A 17305-nucleotide genomic window follows, 5' to 3' on the forward strand; every position below is an offset into this window, starting at 1 on the left:
CAACAATTCTACTTCGAGGAATTTATCCTGCACTGATACTGACACATATGTGCAAAGACACATGGAGTGGGATATATTCAACAATGTTTATAATAGCAAATATGAAATCAGCAACTCCATCAGCAGGAAAATGGTTGTACAGATTGTGAAAACTATACATCAATATTCCATGCAGCCCAGTATGGACATCTGCAAAATACATTAAGTGAAAAAAGCAAGGTGGAGCACAGTGTGCATAGTATGAAAAGCTGCTGCTGTGCTCAGTTGCTCAGTTGTGTCTGATTCTTTGCGACCCCATGAACTATAGCCCACCAGGCTCCTCTGTCCATGGGATTTTCCCGGCAAGAATACTGGAGTGAGTCTCCATTTCCTCCTCCAGGGGATCTTCCTCCAGAGTCTCCTGCATTGCAGGCAGATTCTTTACCCCTGAGCAACTGGGGAAGTCCATAGTATGAAAAGAGGGCATATAATTAATTAATTGCACCTGCATGGGGTTCCCAGGTGGCACTAGTGGAAAAGAATCCGCCTGTAATGTAGGAGACGTAAGAGACTGTGGGTTCAATCCCTGGAGACCCACTGCAAGAGGGCATGGCAACCCACTCCAGTATTCTTGCCTGGAGAATCCCAGGTACAGGGGAGCCTGGCAGGCTACAGTCCACAGGGTCCCAAAGAGTCGGGGATGACTGAAGCAACTTAGCATAGCCCAGCACATCTGCATAAAATATCTCCAGAAAAACTACAAAAGAAAACTAGTACAGTGTTTGCTTTTGGAGAGGCTGTAGTATCTAGCTCTTTTTGGGAAAGAAGATAACCTCCAACTCTTAATAAATTATAGGGACTTCCCTGATGGTCCAGTAGCTAAGACTCCACACTCCCAAGGCAGGGGGCCCAGGTGTGATTCCCACTCAGGGAACTCGATCCCACATGCCGTAACTAAGACCCAGTGCAGACAAATAAATATTAAAAAAAAAAAAAGAAAATTATACTCTGCCCTTTCATTCAGTCTTACAATAGTGCTTAAAAGGCAAGGTAGCTATCCTGATACAGTGAAAGGGGCCCTTTTAAAAATATCTATTTGAGGTGCTCTGTCTGTCTCTGTTTTCTCTTTGCCCTGCTGCACCCCTTACTGTGACAGAGACCCTTTAAGGAATGTCCCACCCAGGTTCTGGAGTTGCCTTTTCCAGTTCGTGGTGTATATTAAACCATGTCTCTCTACATGGTGGGCTCATTCTTTCACGCCAAATTCCCTTAAAACCAAGTATCCATCGTGTGTATGACAGCAAAATCCAACGGGTAGAACGATAGGCTATTTGTGTCCCTAATAAAAACAAAACTCTCGCCCGTGAGGATCATGTACTGCCGCTCAGAAACTGCTCTCACTGGGCTCTGACACAGAACACTCCTGAGAAGGCAGGAGGAACCTGTCTCCTTCTCCCCATTTTACAGAAATGGCCTTTGAAAGGACGAAGAGTGACTTGCCTCCAGCTGCACAGCGTGCAAGCCACAGAGTCAGAAGAGACACCTGCGTCCCCAGACTCTAAATCAGAGCTGCTGCCAGGACAAATAAAGTCTGCAGATATAAATCCCCACTGGGCAAGGCTGGGGCCTAACCACCAGGGAGATTGGCAGGGACCCATGGATGGGATGGAGGTCAAAAGCAGCCCTGGGTTGGCTTGCATTTCCAACTTGGGAGGCGTATTATGAGTCCAATAAATGGGAAGAAAAAAAAAAGCAGCCTCTGAGATTTTTTTTTGGAGGTGGGGGATGGGCCTGCTCCAGGTCTTCCTTGCAACATGTGTAATCTAGTTCCCTGACCAGGGATCGAACCTCGGCCACCTGCTTTGGAAGCACAATCTCCTGTCACTGTACCGCCAAGGAAGTCCCAAGAATATTTTTTGAGACACATGAAAAAAATAAAGATAAAGAACAAAGTAGGCCTGAGATCTCCACAGTATTATTTTCAAAGGCAAGACAGTAAGATATTTTATCTTATTCTTCGTACACATTATCTTCCATATTTTCCTCTTTTCTCTAAATACAAAATGGATTTGGGAATCCAGAGGAATAAGGAAAGTGAAAAGTAATCCAGGGAATGGCATTTCACGAGAAGAGTTCACCACAGGCCACATGTGAACGATCCTGCTTAAGTTAACAACGCTCTTTCACTTTCTGCGCGGTGAGAAGGCATCACGGCCCTGGACCCCAGATGTGTCTTCCCACAAAGAAGGGAGACGAGGGGGAGGGCCGCCCCCCACCCACTTGGGCCCCATTCCACGCACTCCCTCAGCAGGCAGGGCTCATTTGTTTTGCACCACAGCACCTGGGCACAGGATACACTGGGTGGTTCAGGCCCCTTGTCTACCGGGGAGACGGAAGATACCCTTCCACTCATTAATCCCTTTCCAAGATGGGGAGCTTCTGTCTGCAAAACATGTTTGTTGCACTGATCGAAGAAAACGCCTTCCCAGACCCAACTCGCTGTTTCCGGCTTCTGCACAAGCCTGCCAGGCTCCCTCTGTTGTCCTCCTCCAACAATAAACAATACCACCCGCCAAGAGCTCTGGAGAGGCGGGGAAGGTCTGTTCTCCACGTTGTGTAGATCAGGGAGTGTGTCTAATCTTTCCTCCGCAGAAGCTTTCCTGCGCCTGTTTGGCTGGACCGGAAGGACCTCGTTATCAGCATCCTTAGGCTCCTCCCCCAGGCTGAGATTCAGAGAAGGGGGGGGCGGGGAGGTGGGCAGGCAGCCAGAGGTCAGAGCTTCAGCCCCAAGCACTTCCCTCCAAGGCAGACCAGGGATGGGGATGGGGGTATCTCCTTCCCTGTCACTCCAGGCTGGACCCTACCCTCAACTGTTAAACAGATTCCCTCCTCACTGGAAGCAGGAGAAAAGGAAAAAGGGAAGCAGGTGTCCACATGCTCTGTGACTCAAATGGAGGAGGATAAAATGTAGCAATTCTCCCAAGTTTTATCTCCCAAGACCTTGCCAGGTCCGCTGTCAACACAGAAGAAAGTCTATTTGTCTAGAGCATAGATGCTTTATACACATCAGCCTATTTCATCCTTGAAACAGGCTTGTGGGGTGAGATTTCTTGGTGACTATTACTATCAATAACCTTTTACATTTATAGAAGGCCTCAGGTTTGTTGTCCTAAAAATTATCTTATCTGTATGTGTGTCAGTTGCTCAGTTGTGTCTGACTCTTTGTGATCCCATAGGCTGTAGCCCGCCAAGCCCCTTCATGGAATTCTCCAGGCAAGAAAACTGCAGAGGGTTGCCATTCCCTTCTCCAGGGGATCTTCCCGACCCAGGGATGGAACGTAGGTTTCCTGCAATGCAGGCAGATTCTTTACCATCCGCGCCACCAGGGAAGACCCTTATCCTTGCAAATTCCTACATGGAATATGGGGTAAAAATTCTCCAGTCTACCCCGAACACCACACAAACACATACACAGAAGGCCACAAGCCATTTGTCGCCAAGGCCCGCTGATGTGCTGTCAGAAATGTAGCCTGGGGCTTCCCTGGTGGTGCAGTAGGTAAGAATCTACCTGCCAATGCAGGGCACATGGGTTCCCAAGCTGGGAAGATCCCACATGCCTCAGAGCAAGTCAGGCCTGTGCCACAACTACTGAGCTCGCAACGCTGCAACTGAAGTCCGTGCGCCCGGAGCCTGTGCTCCACGACAGACGCCACGCCATGAGAAGCCCGAACATCACAGCGAGAGAGTGGCCTCCTGCTCGCCACAAAAGCAATGCATTGCAGCCAAAAATGAATAAATAAAATTGAAAAAGAAAGAAGAAGAAAGAAATGCAGCCTGACTACCCCCCTCCACCACACCTTTGTCTCTACTGCACCAGCCTGGCTCCAGCCCTTGTCACCTCTCACCCAGCCAGCAATGTCTAACCAGGTTAAGCCTAACAAGCAACGACTGTCCTCACTAGCAGGCCTTCAATATTTATCAAAAGCCTTAACAACATCCACGCTCTTTGATCTAGCAATTTTGCTTCTGGGAGTTTTCCCTAAGGAATGATTCCAAGACATACACACAGATTTATTCACAGTAGAGCACAACGGAAGTTCATTCCAGTATTATTTAACATAGTCCCCGAAAACGGAGTGGGCAAAGCCTCTATCCAACAGTGGAGAAATGGTTACATGGAACCACATGATGTAACATTATGAAACATATACATGGAAGAAAATACATTTTAAAAATGCTTCCTCTAAGTGGTGGGATTATAGATTATTTTCTTCTTGATCTATTTATATCTTTTCTAAATTTTCTTCAATAAACATGACTTATTTAGAAATAATACACTTTATTAAAATATAGGGACTCAATACTGGTAAGGGAAACATGGAACAGGTAGACACATAATCAGCTAGTGACCATCCACATTTAATTAGCTCTTCTGAAAGCAGAATCTTCCTACAAGTACAAACCAAAAGCCATAACTGCATTCACACTTTCCATGCTGGGAACTCACTTCTGGAAATTCACTTTAAGGAATAAACTCAAAATGCAATATGAACAGAAATGCTCATTACATCTTACCTAAAAGAACTGGAAACAATCCAGTTGTCCCGCTCAGGCAGTGCTGTATGGAACATCAACACCATGGAATGCAGGGCAGCTATTAGAAATGCCAGTTATGAAAACTATGTAGAAATATGCAATAATGTTGAACATAGGCTACAAAACTAAAAGAATACACAAAGCTGCATTTATCAGGACCGTAGCTATAAAAAAATAAGCATGGATGTGAACAAGGTCATTTCCAAACCAAGAACATATATGGCGTTTAGCTTATGAGATCACAGGGAGCTTTTTGTTTTTTAAGTTTCATCCTCCCCACCTTTTAAAAAGTTTTAACATTTTGCATATACCATAGACACATTTTTTAAAAACACAGAAGACATAGAAAAAGGAATTACCAAAAGCAACACAAACAGCATGTTGATGTGTTCCTCCCTGTCTCTTTTTCCTAAGCACTACATGATTTAGTTTGGTTTTGATCACTGTAATCATGACAAGATTTCCTTCAAAGTAGTTAAAAAAATCACTTCAATTTTTAAAACCAGAGAACATAACAAAGACCTATAGGAAGATATACCAATGGTTTTTTCAAGTGCTGTCAAGAGAACTGACCTCATACAATGTCTGACTGTAAACAAAACAGCAAGTTCACACCATGGTGGCGGAACAGCTGTAATGATCAAAGTTCCTAACACCTGCGGAAGACTCTCAGGCCTGTGTTGTTGTTGTTCAGTTGCTAAGTTGTGTCTGATTCTGCAACCCATGGGACTGCAGCACGCCAGGCTTCCCTGTCCTTCACTGTCTTCCAGAGTTTACTCAAACTCACGTCCATCAAGTCAGTGATACCACCCAACCATCTCATCCTCTGTCTCCCCCTTTTCCTCCAGCCCTCAGTCTTTCGCAACATCAAGGTTTTTTCCAGTATGTCATCTCTTCGAATCAGATGGCCAAAGTATTGGAGCTTCAACATCAGTCCTTGTTGGGGGCCAGAGTGAGGTACTCCGCCCATGGCAAAGGTCATGAGGAAGGAAGCTCGACATACGCAAAGGCGGGATCGAGCCTCAGGAGTCCCCCTGGAAATCCTCGAGCGTCTACCCCCATAACCAGAGCCTGCCTACTTTACTACTTTGTGCTCTTACCTACACCTCTGACTTTACGGGGGGCTGTCCCCCACCACCTCTTTCGGAGAAGGAGTTAACCTAGAGCTCCAGTCAATAAAAACTCTTGGGTGTGACAAGAGTGTTTTAACCTACAAACTCCTCTGAAGGTTCTCTAGCCTGCCTGACAGGCTCGTCCAGCCACATGTGATTGCTCACAGCCTCCCAACCGTGAGAGGCACAAGATGCTTTAAACCCTCTAAAAACAGGTTCTTTAGAGAAGTTAGAAAACTATTAGTATAAGTATAATGGGCTGATTAGAAATTGTGTTGGTGAAGGGTTTTTCATTTGTTGAGCCAACGTTTGTTGCTAAGTCTCCACATCCCCTGCCCTTACACACATTAATGAATATATAGAATTAACCTTTGATATTAATCACGTTAGACCTTAGGCTAAGTAAATTCTTTCCTTAACTAAAACCCACTACACCCTCACCCTATAGGAATGTAACTTTATTTGGGTGGCATCTGTTTTGAGAATAATCAGCCCTGGAGAAATAAGTGTCCTGGTTGACTGACCGCTGTCACAAGGAGAGGGTCGTAAATTGTCAGCAGGCCCCCCTGGCCAGAAGATGATGTAACACCCCTAAGACCTCTGTATACATTTGTGTGAAGCACCTGACTTTAATAAAAGTCAGGACTGCTGTCCCCACGTGACTTTTGTATAACATCTTAGTGTATAAAAACAGACTCTGGAAAATAAAGAATTGGGATCAGTTTCTCGAAATACTGGTCTCCCCATGTCGCTCTCTCTCTCACTCTGGTTGAGTCTCCATCTGGAGCGCGGAACCCACCATGCTTACTAATTATGCCTGGGCTTCTAAGATCCGACCGGGGAGGCCTCAGTGTCTCCTCTCCTTCGGGAGAACGGAAGGACGCCTGCGGCCTACGTAAGTGGTGCAAACTTCTTGTCTTGAAGTTTTATTGGTCTCCCACGTAAACCAAGCTACTCAGCCTCTTTTCTCCACTGAATTTTCCTACTGAGCTATCCTTATTCTATTACTCTTTATATCTTTAATTAATATCTAATTGAAGCTATTGTATCCTGATCCTCGCCTATGCCGTCTCTCCTTCGAATACCCTGGATCAGCCGGGGCTGGTCCCCGGCAAGTCCTTCCAATGAACACCCAGGACTGATTTCCTTTAGGATGGACTGGTTGGATCTCCTGGCTGTCCAAGGGGCTCTGAAGAGTCTTCTCTAGCACCATGGTTCAAAAGCATCAATTCTTCAGCGCTCAGTCTTCTTAGGCCTGTATCAATAGCCATAAGCCAGGAGCGTGGAGAGTGCTGTGCTACTAAAGCTGACATTGTTGTAAATTAGAAGGAATTTTCTCAGATTTGGAAAAGATAATGGGGGGCTTCCCTGGTGGCCCAGTGGTTAAGAATCCAGTTTCCAGTGAAGGGACATAGGTTCGATCCCTGGTCGGGGAACTAAGATACCATACACTACTGAACAACGAAGCCCGTGAAGAACAACTACTGAGCCCGTGCGCTCTCGAGCCCGTGCTCTGCTATTAGAGAGAAGCCCCTCACACCGCAACTAACTATAGAAGCTCCCATGAGCCACAACAAAGACCCAGCACAGCCTAAATAAAAATGTTTTAAATTAAAAAAAGAAAAAATAATAGATATAACAATGGATTAGGTTTTCAAATCAGGAAAAGCTTGAACGGATCCAATCCAACTGGTTGCTTGATCCAGCATATTTAACCTCCTTGACACCGAACTGACAACCTCACCAGCAAGGATCCCTCCAGAAAGAGAAACAGGGATCGCTATGCAAGCAAGGCCTGGGCTCCGCTGCCCGTTGAATGTGGGCCCTGCAGACAGGGAGGCGAGACTAAGTCTGCTTTCCTCACGGACGGGCTCAGTTTCTGCAGGAGTGTGACATTTTGGGGCTTTTCAAACAACAGGGCCCCTCGAGACAAACTTGACTATTCATCTCCTCCATGTGTGTCTAGCAAAGCCTCTGTCCGCTGTCACAAGGCTGGGGGAAAGCGGCGGGGCTGGGCTGATGAAGACGTAAGGTGCCACTGTGAACATGGCCAACCTCATTCAGATACTGCCTACATCAAGGCAAAAAGTCACATTGCATTCTTTGCCTTAGAAGTTTCTGGAAACGAACTCGTGGACAAGATGCACTGTGACTACTCCACTACAATATTAATTTCCAAAGAACTAATCTGACCATGCCATTCCCAGCCTTCAAACTCCTCGGAGATCCTGGCCGCCCACACAAGCTCACTGTGAGAGGAAGAACCGGGCCTGGTGAAGGAGGTAAACGTAGGAGCCAGACTGCCCGAGTCTGAGTCCTGTCTCTGCCCCGAAGAGTTGGGCGACTGTGGGCAAGTTCCCTTTCCTCTCAGTGCCCACATTTCTTTATTTGTAAATAGGGATAATAACAGCACCTATTTCATGGGGTTATTTTACAGATGAAAAGATTTAATACAACAAAGCACGAAGAAGAGAGCCTGGCACCCAGTAAATCTCAGGTGCTTATACATGGAACTCTGCGTAATGCTATGTGGCAGCCTCAAAGGGAGGGGAATTTGGGGGGGAATGGATACGTGTATGTGTATGTCTGAGTCCCTTCATTGTCAGCCCGAAACTGTCACAACAGTGTTAATTGGCTCTACCCCAATATACAAAATAAAAAGTTAAAAAAAATTTTTTTTAAGTACTTATAAATCTTATTAAGTCATTGTTGGAAAGTTCAAACTCCCTAGCAGGGCACACAGAGCCACCCATAACCCAGTCCCTGCTCATCTCTTTGGCTTCATTTCTCATGACCTTTGAGTTACCACCACCACCACCACGATGATCACACAGCCATGCCAAGCTCCCAGAGAGTGGCCCCTGAGGCAGGTTCATCTCTCCATGGCTCTACTCACAAGGAGAGGCCATTCTCTCCTTGTTGCTGTGAGCAATCACACAGCTCTGGACCCCTCCACCCGCCCCTGTGGGAATTAGCCCCTCTCTCCTTTATACTTCCACCGTGTACCATGAGACTCCCTTCATAGACACTCCATTATCCTCACTGGTTCAGGGATCCTGCTTCCCCTACTGGACCTTAAGGACAGAGGCGCCTATGAATTTCTGTCTGTACCCCCACTGCCTGGCACTCAGGAGATCCTGAGTAAATAGTTGTTAAATAAATGCAAAAGAAATATTGATCAGAACATGCAAAAGCTAGGAATAGTTTTCAGAGAACCACAACACCAGGATGAGGAAACCAAACCCCAAAACACTTTGATCCTGAAGAGAGTTAATTGGCAAAGATCATATTACCAAAGAGAAGAAAGAAAATGATAATTTCCCAGGGGAAAGCCAAACCTTATTATAATGCAGTGTCTCTATGTGTGTTGGAGGAGGGGGAGGAGAAGTGACATTAATAAATAATGGTTCTAAACTAACTGATGTTGACTAATCACTGAACAGCAGGTTTTAAATGTTTTCTTTAGGGGAAAAAAAAAGCTGATTGGGAAGTATTTTTTTACCTTGTTCAGAGTACAGTTTATTTCAATATAAAATACTACACAGGACCCAGACTGCAAGAACAGAGATGTAATTTTTGCTGAATGTCTATAGTGAGCCAGCTACTTTAAAAATAACATCATTTCTATTTACTAAGCAGAAGGTGCTAGACACAGAACCATTCACTTTAGATGCATGATCAGATTTGATAATGCAAGTCCTCAACAACTCTGAGAACTAAGTATTCCCCTCTGCATTCTATAGATGAGAAAAACATATTCATCATTCCATACATTTTTAGTGAGCATATTCTCTGTGTAAGTCACTGACCCAGGAGCCCAGGCTACAGTGATGAACAGGCAGACAAAATTCTCCACACCCTTCACATCCTAGCTGAACAGAAAAGAGAGCAAGGAATGAATGGGGAAAGGAACATATACATAGATAAACAAGAAAAATATCACATAGTGGCAACTGCCAGTAGAGAACAAAAATAAAAGGAAAGGACAGAGTGTATACAGACAGCAATTTTATTTGGCTGCAGCATGTGATATATGGGATCTTCATTCACTGACCAGATATTGAAATTGTGCCCCCTGCATTGAAATCGCAGAGTCTTAACCACCGGACCACAAAGGAAATCCCCAGACAGCAATTTTAGAGTGAGTTGTCAAAGAAGGCCTCTCTGGGCTCGCTCTATTTAAAATAAGATTAGAATAAGAAAAAGCCAAGCACATGAAGACAGGAAGAACAGGGACTTCCCTGGTGGTCCAGTGGTTAAGAATTTGCCTTCCAATGCAGGGTATACATATTCAGTCCCTGGTTGGGGTCCTAGGATCCTACATGTCATGGGGCAACTAAGCCCACATGCCCTAATGAAGACCCAGTTTAGCAAAAAAAAAAAACAAAAAAAAACTGGAAGCGCATTTTGGGCTGAAGGAATAAGTAGTACAAAGAGGCCTAAAAAGCAAGAATGGACTTGGCATGTTCAAGGAGCCAAAATAGAACAATGAGGCTGGGTGCATGGTCAAGGAGTAAAGGCTAAGAAACAGACCACAGGGCAGGTCACACACAGCTCAGTCAGTCACCGCCAGGAGTCAGGATCTCATTCTGAGTGCAATGGGAGGCCACCTGGAGGGGGAGGGATGGTTGGGAATGTGACATAAACCACTTAACCTTTTCCAAAGATTTCTCTGGTCCTTGTACTGTAGGGTCTTGTGGCAGAGATACAGGTTGAAGCAGGGCTACTAGTTAGGAGATTACTGCAGGAAGCCTAGGTTAAGAGATGATGTGGCTTGGACTGCTGCTGCTGCTGCTGCTAAGGCGCTTCAGTCTAGGGTGTTAATAATGAAGATGGAAACTCCAGTACTTTGGCCACCTCATGCGAAGAGTTGACTCACTGGAAAAGACTCTGATGCTGGGAGGGATTGGGGGCAGGAGGAGAAGGGGACGACAGAGGATGAGATGGCTAGATGGCATCACCAACTCGATGAACATGACTTTGAGTAAACTCCTGGAGTTGGTGATGGACAGGGAGGCCTGGAGTGCTGCAATTCATGGGGTCGCAAAGAGTCGGACACGACTGAGCGACTGAACTGAACTGAAACTGAATGAAGATGGCAGGAAGGTGATAAGATTTGGGAATGTTTTTGAAGATAGAGCTGCTGCTGCTGCTGCTAAGTCACTTCAGTCTTGTCCGACTCTGTGCGACCCCACAGATGGCAGCCCACCAGGCTCGCCAGTCCCTGAGATTCTCCAGGCAAGAACACTGAAGTGGGTTGCCATTTCCTTCTCCAATGCATGAAAGTGAAAAGTGAAAGTGAAGTCGCTCAGTCGTGTCCGACTCTTAGCGACCCCATGGACTGCAGCCTACCAGGCTCCTCCATCCATGGGATTTTCCAGGCAAGGGTACATTTCCAGGCAATGTATTTGAAGATAGAGCTAGAAGACTGAAATTGCTTAAGGATTGGATGATGATAGTAGAAGAAGAAAGAAATCAAAAGTAAGACCTAGGGCTGCGGGCCGGGCAGAGTTGGGAGCGTGCTACCAGCTGCCCAGTGCCCGCTGCCTGCAGCCCGGGAGGGAGGAGCGCCCGGCGGCCCCACCCCAGCACGCCCCGCAGGGCCCAGGCAGGGCAGCCTCGGAGGCGCCCGCCAGCCCCCAGCGCGCCCAGCTTCTGCGCATCCGGAGTCGGAGCACCGGACCTTCCCTGCCTCCCAGCCCTGCCTCCTTCTGCAGAGCAGAGCTCAATAGAGCTTGGTGGGTTTTGCCTTTTACTCTGGGAGGAGAGGAGCAGACGATGCAGAGTAAAGAATGAATGTCAAAGGAAAAGTGATTCTGTCAATGCTGGTTGTCTCAGCTGTCAATGTTGTGTGTGGGGAATACAGCCACAGCCCAGAAGGCTCTCTGTTCTGGATAAACCTGTCAAAAAACCCCGAAGTTGGTGGCAGTAGCATTCAGAAGGGTTGGTGGTTTCCAAGATGGCTTAACAATGGTTATCATGAAGAAGACGAAGATACAGAAGAAAAAGAACAGAGAAAGGAAGATGAAAGAAAGCTTCATCTCTCGGACTGATTGAACCCACTTAGATGCCCCGAGGTTGTGACCATGACGGAATGGAAGGCGCCTGTAGTGTGGGAAGGCACTTACAACAGAGCCATCTGGGATGATTATTAATGCCAAATAGAAAATTACCATCAGCCTGACGGTTTTTGCTGTCGGAAGTTACATTGAGCATTACTTGGAGGAGTTCTTAACGTCTGCTAATAAGCATTTCATGGTTGGCCACAGAGTCATATTTTACATCATGGTGGATGATGTCTCCAGGATGCTTTTGATAGACCTGGGTCCTCTGCGCTCCATCAAAGTGTTTGAGATCAAGCCTGAGAGGAGTTGGCCGGGCATTCTCATGATGCGCGTGAAGACCATTGGGGAGCACGTTGTAGCCCACATCTGGCATGAGGCTGACTTCCTCTTCTCCATGGAGGTGGACCAGGTCTTCTACAACGAGTTTGGGGTGGAAACTCTGGGCGAGTCGGTGAGCAAAGCTTCAGGCCTGGTGGTACAAGGCAGATCCCCATAAGTTCACCTACGAGAGGTGGAAGGAGTCTGCAGCATACATTCGATTCCGCAGAGGGGATTTTTATTACCACGAGGCCATTTCGGGGGGAGCACCCACTCAGGTCCTGAACATCACCCAGGAGTGCTTCAAGGGAGTCCACAAGGACAAGAAAAATGACGTAGAAACCCAAAGGCATGATGAAAGCCATCTAAACAAGTATTTCCTTCTCAACAAACTCACTAAAATCTTATCTCCGGCATACTGCTGGGATTATCATATAGGCCTGCCTTCCGATATTAAGCTTGTCAAGCTATCTTGGCAGACAAAAGACTATCATGTGGTTAGAAATAACTTTGACTTTGTGCCAGTACATTTCTGAATTTGAGAGAGTATTATTCTGGCTACTTCCTCAGAAAAGTAACACTTAATTTTAACTTAAAAAAAATATTAACAAAAGACCAACACAGCAAGTACATATTATTTCTCCTTGTAACTTTGAGCCTTATAATATGAGAGAATGAACTTGTGGTAATCAGATGTAAATTCCCAGTTATTTCTTATCTATTCTTGGTTGGGGAGGCAGGGAAGAGGATACACTCAATGCAGGGAGAGGATACACTATCAGTTGAACCAAAAAAAAAAAAAATTGCCATAGACAAAGAAAAAGCCAGAAACACTCTATGTGTGCCAGCTGACGTACTGGAGAGAAGTATGCGAAGGGAAGTGTTTGGCAACAAGATACGATTGTGACGGGCTGTCCTCTTGATTTCAGTGTCTTCCTATCTCTGCTGGGTCTGAAGCTACACAGAGTTGCTTTTGCAGCAGGAGAACTCTTAGTAGGCCCCAGTCTACCTTGGTGATCCTCAAATGGTTTAGTCAACGTCCTTTCCTTATCAGGACGTTGTTTGGCTTCTGTGCCAAGACTAGTCAAGATTCCCAGTGGATGTGGTGGAGATGTTGGGAGTCACAGGCAATCTGAATGAGCCAGTGGGTGCTCCGCATGAAGTGAGAACAAAGCCTCAAAGTAAGTCGGCGATGAGTTGTTGTAAGTTGGCATGAAATAAGCAAAGAGAGGGTAGAAAGACAGGGAGCTGATCACTGTCAGTGCCTCCTCTAAGGGGCACAGGGCATGCGGTTGGCATATAAATATGGCATGGATCCAGGCGCTGAATGGGAGGCAGTGTGGGTGGTCTCCAGTCTCCTAAACCATTATGACAGCCAGAGCAGTGTTGTCTTAGAAGAGGCTTCTTGTTTTGGCCAAGTCATATTCAGTATGCCAGACTCTGGAACTTGAGTCTTCAGATTCTAGGCCAGAAGTGGATGGTGTCACAGGAGACCAAGACCTGCAGGGGACTGAGGAGGCCTGCAAGGGGTTACATTTCCTGGACCTGGACTTCATGACAGTCAGTCATCAGTGAGTTCTGCTACCACGGCTCCAACCCTCAACCCATCAAGCCCCAAGTTGGAGGGCTAACATCAAGGAACCTCTCATTTCCCCTTGCACTACTGACGTATAACAACCAGACGTGTTTAATAAAATGGGTAATTGATTTTATATCAAAAGTAGAGGGAATGGCAATGGGAGATCCAGTCCTTGTAACTGAACATCTTATTATTCAGTTCCTTTCTCTAAAAGAAGCTATGAAATCTTATATATTCTTTAAAGCTAAGCAAGTCAATGTAAAGGAGGTTAGGAGGCAACATTTACATATGCAGGCACGTTTATATTTTGCTTGTGTTCCAGTTTACGATATTGCTTTCCATTTTCAAGCAGTTGACTTGAAGAGCCACTGCACTGGCTTGATGCTCAGCACTGTCAGCTTCTTTGATAAAATGAAACCTCCATTTTCTCTGCTGTTTCACTGTGCCTCCTACTCTTCGGTTCTTGCCAAAATTTTTCACAACCCAGTAAAACAAAAGAAAACCAACAAAAATCATGAAGCAGTGGGCTTGTAAAAAAAAAAAAAAAGGCAATCAAAGGTTGGTTAGGACTCTTGTCTCTCTATAATTCAAGTTTTTTGGGATCCATTCTGGAGTAGGGAAAGTTCATAATTTAAGTCTGAAAGCAAAGAAATGACATACCTTCAAAGATCAGAGAAAAGGAATGATGTTTCCTTTTGAAACATCTTTAAGTTCACTTAAATTGAAAATCCAAATGGACAAACTCAAAAATCTTATTAATAATGTTAAAAAATTAAAATTCCTGATTTACAGTTAAATAAATTATTTTCTCAATTAAAAAAAAGTAAGGCCTAGATAATTGGCGTGAGTACTTAGAAGGAATACTAGCAGCACTTACTGAGATGGGGAAGACTGAAAGAACAGGTTTAGACTACATCCAGAGTTCTCTTTTGGTCACATTAAATTTGCAACATTGCCTAGACATCTCTCTGGATAGGAATCTAGAGTTCCAGAGAAAGTCTGAGGATGAAGCTACAGATTTGAGGGTCATTAACCAATGGATGTTATGGCAAGCCATCAGATTAAAACAGGACATCTACAGAGGGTGAATAAATAGAGAAGAGGCCATTTCAGAACATGAGGCACATTATCATTTAGAGGTTGAAGACAGACAGAGATTTTCTTTTCAAGAGTTTGGTTTTTAAAAGTGTTTACTTATCTGGCTGCACTGGGTCTCAGCTGTGGCACATGGGATGTTAGATCTCCGTAGAGGCATGGGAACTCTTAATTGCACCACTTGGGATCTAGTTCCCTGACCAGGGATCAAACCCAGAGCCCCTGCACCGGGAGCAGAGTCCTAGCCCCTGGATCACAGGGAAGTCCCGAGAGAAGGAGACTTGAAGGGAATCAAGGGTGGTATGAAGAGACCCAGGAAAGCAGAGTGTCAAAGGGAGATCAGCCTCATCACATGCTGCTGAGAGAATAACACCAAAACAAAACTGTGGCCTTCAGCTTGGCAACATGAAGGTCACTGGATGACACAGACAAGAACAGTCCCTGTGGAATGATGAGAAAAGATCGGAGTGAGGGTAAGTAGTCAAAGCCAAATCAAGAGACATCTTTTAAGTTTTACTGAGAAAGGGAATGCAGAAACTAGAAGATAGCTCAAGAGGGGAATACAATCAACAGAGTTTTAAATTAATGAATTTACCTTGTAACATTTGAGAAACAAAATTAGAAAACATTTTTAATTTTGGAGGTGGGGGGCTGTTTTCAGGTAATAAATATTCATTTCAGTTCAGTTGCTCAGTCGTGTCCGACTCTTTGCGACCCCATGGACTGCAGCACACCGGCCTCCCTGTCCATCACCAACTCCCGGAGTTTACTCAAACTCATGTCCATTAAGTCAGTGATGCCATCCAGCCATCTCATCCTCTGTTGTCCCCTTAGAGCGTATTTATCTGCTACTGAAAATTATCCAGTGATGGGTAAATTTCACGATGGCAGAAAGAAGTGGCATAATTATAAGATTAGAGATCCATAAGACTTGGTCTTAAGACAGTTCATAATGTGCTCAAGGTAAAAGAATTGGTAAGAAGGGAGCTGGAATACTTTCCTGGGTCTGTTTGACTCATATATACATCCTTTTTTCCCCACACCATCGACAGTAATATAATAGAGTAGCATTTGCAAAAGATTCCAACTCCAGGCTTTGAATAGCATAAGAACAGTTAGAAGGAATCTTAACTTGGGAGAATTAACACAAACACACACCCCCTTCTACGTAAGCAAGCTCTGTTCATCATACAGAATCCTATGATTGCATTTTCACTCAAATGTCATTTATGTGTGTACATCTGGCTACGGTCCTACCAGCTGTAGAATCTTCATTGTTGTCCTTTTATGTACAGAGTGGCTTTGAGGAGGGGATGGGGACATTGAGATACATCACTGTGCAGAGTGAGGGGGAACAGGGCAGGAAATAAACTCCCTAGTGACTGCAATAAGGCAGTTAAACATATTTTAAGAATGTCAGTTGTGTATTTATATTTAGCAAAAGTGAACATGGAAATCAAGTTATATGATCGTTTTTTCTTTCCTCTTTACACAGCGATCTTTGGAAGGGAGTGGCTATGGCTGTGCCAGGAAGTGAGTGGCCTCTTGTTATCTGTTTCCCACGCCCACTCCTGCTCTACCACGTGGATGCACAACCTCACCCCCTCAGCCCCATCGTTCTCTCACCTGGTTTCGCATTATCTGTTCTAGTTTACTTCTTTCTTCAGGGCAACACAGATGCCATCTCTCCCATGATGTCTTCCCTGATTCCTCCTTCTCTGAACCTTTATAGCACTAAGTACTAGTACCATGTAACTTTAGCTCTTGATCACATTAAGCCTTTTTTTTTTTTTTGATCAGAAAAAAGGTTTATTACAAGGGCCAACCAAGGAGAACAGATGGGCTTATGCTCAAAAAAAAAGTCATACATATATATGTATGAGACATTACTTTGCCAACAAAGGTCCATCTAGTCAAAGCTATGATTTTTCCAGTAGTCATATATGGATGTGAGAGTTGGACTATAAAGAAAGCTGAACACTGAAGAACTGATGCTCTTCAACTATGTTGTTGGAGAAGACTCTTGAGAGTCCCTAGGACAGCAAGGAGATCCAAGCAGTCCACCCTAAAGGAAATCAGTCCTGAATATTCATTTGAAGGACTGATGCTAAAGCTGAAACTCCAATACTTTGGCCACCTGATGCGGAGAACTGACTCACTAGAAAAGACTCCAATGCTAGGAAAGATTGAAGGCAGGAGGAGAAGGGGACAACAGAGGATGAGATGGTTGGATGGCATCACTGGCTCAATGTACATGAGTTTGAGCAAGCTCCAGGAGTTGATGATGGACAGGGAGGCCTGGCATGCTGCGGTCCATGGGGTCACAAAAAGTCAGACATGACTGAGCAACCGAACTGAACTGACTGGGTCACTTTGCTGTGCCCCTGCAATTATCACAACATTATTAATCCACTATACTCCAACATAAAATAAAAAGTTTAAATAAAAAAATAAAATAACAAATAAAAAATAGGAAAAATGAATAAAGAATGTCACTTTACATTGATAAATTTTCACTATCTTCATCCATCATTAGACTATCTTTAAATGTATTAAAGCTA

At 44.9% G+C, this 17305-nt stretch overlaps 1 protein-coding gene and 1 pseudogene across 7 annotated transcripts in view; one reads left to right on the top strand and one right to left on the bottom strand.

The window, feature by feature from the left end:
- The window catches only part of RAB30 (RAB30, member RAS oncogene family), a 102687-nt gene that overhangs the window by 36975 nt on the left and 48407 nt on the right, over nucleotides 1-17305 (bottom strand). The window contains exon 2 of one of the 6 annotated variants that reach the window (XM_086384572.1): nucleotides 11861-12221. The exons of the other annotated variants lie outside the window; for them this stretch is intronic. The gene's annotated coding sequence lies outside the window, so the exon portion shown is untranslated. The remainder of the gene's footprint in view (nucleotides 1-11860; nucleotides 12222-17305) is intronic. 6 annotated transcript variants of the gene reach the window in all.
- Nucleotides 11465-13780, top strand: LOC147342516 (N-acetyllactosaminide alpha-1,3-galactosyltransferase pseudogene; annotated as a pseudogene). The gene has a single exon (XR_015157872.1). The product of XR_015157872.1 is annotated as an N-acetyllactosaminide alpha-1,3-galactosyltransferase pseudogene (transcript).

This window comes from Bos grunniens, chromosome 29 (assembly GCF_055505025.1).
Source record: "Bos grunniens cultivar Pamir isolate PY7600 chromosome 29, Bosgru_T2T1.0, whole genome shotgun sequence".
In the NCBI taxonomy this organism is placed as follows: domain Eukaryota; kingdom Metazoa; phylum Chordata; class Mammalia; order Artiodactyla; family Bovidae; genus Bos; species Bos grunniens.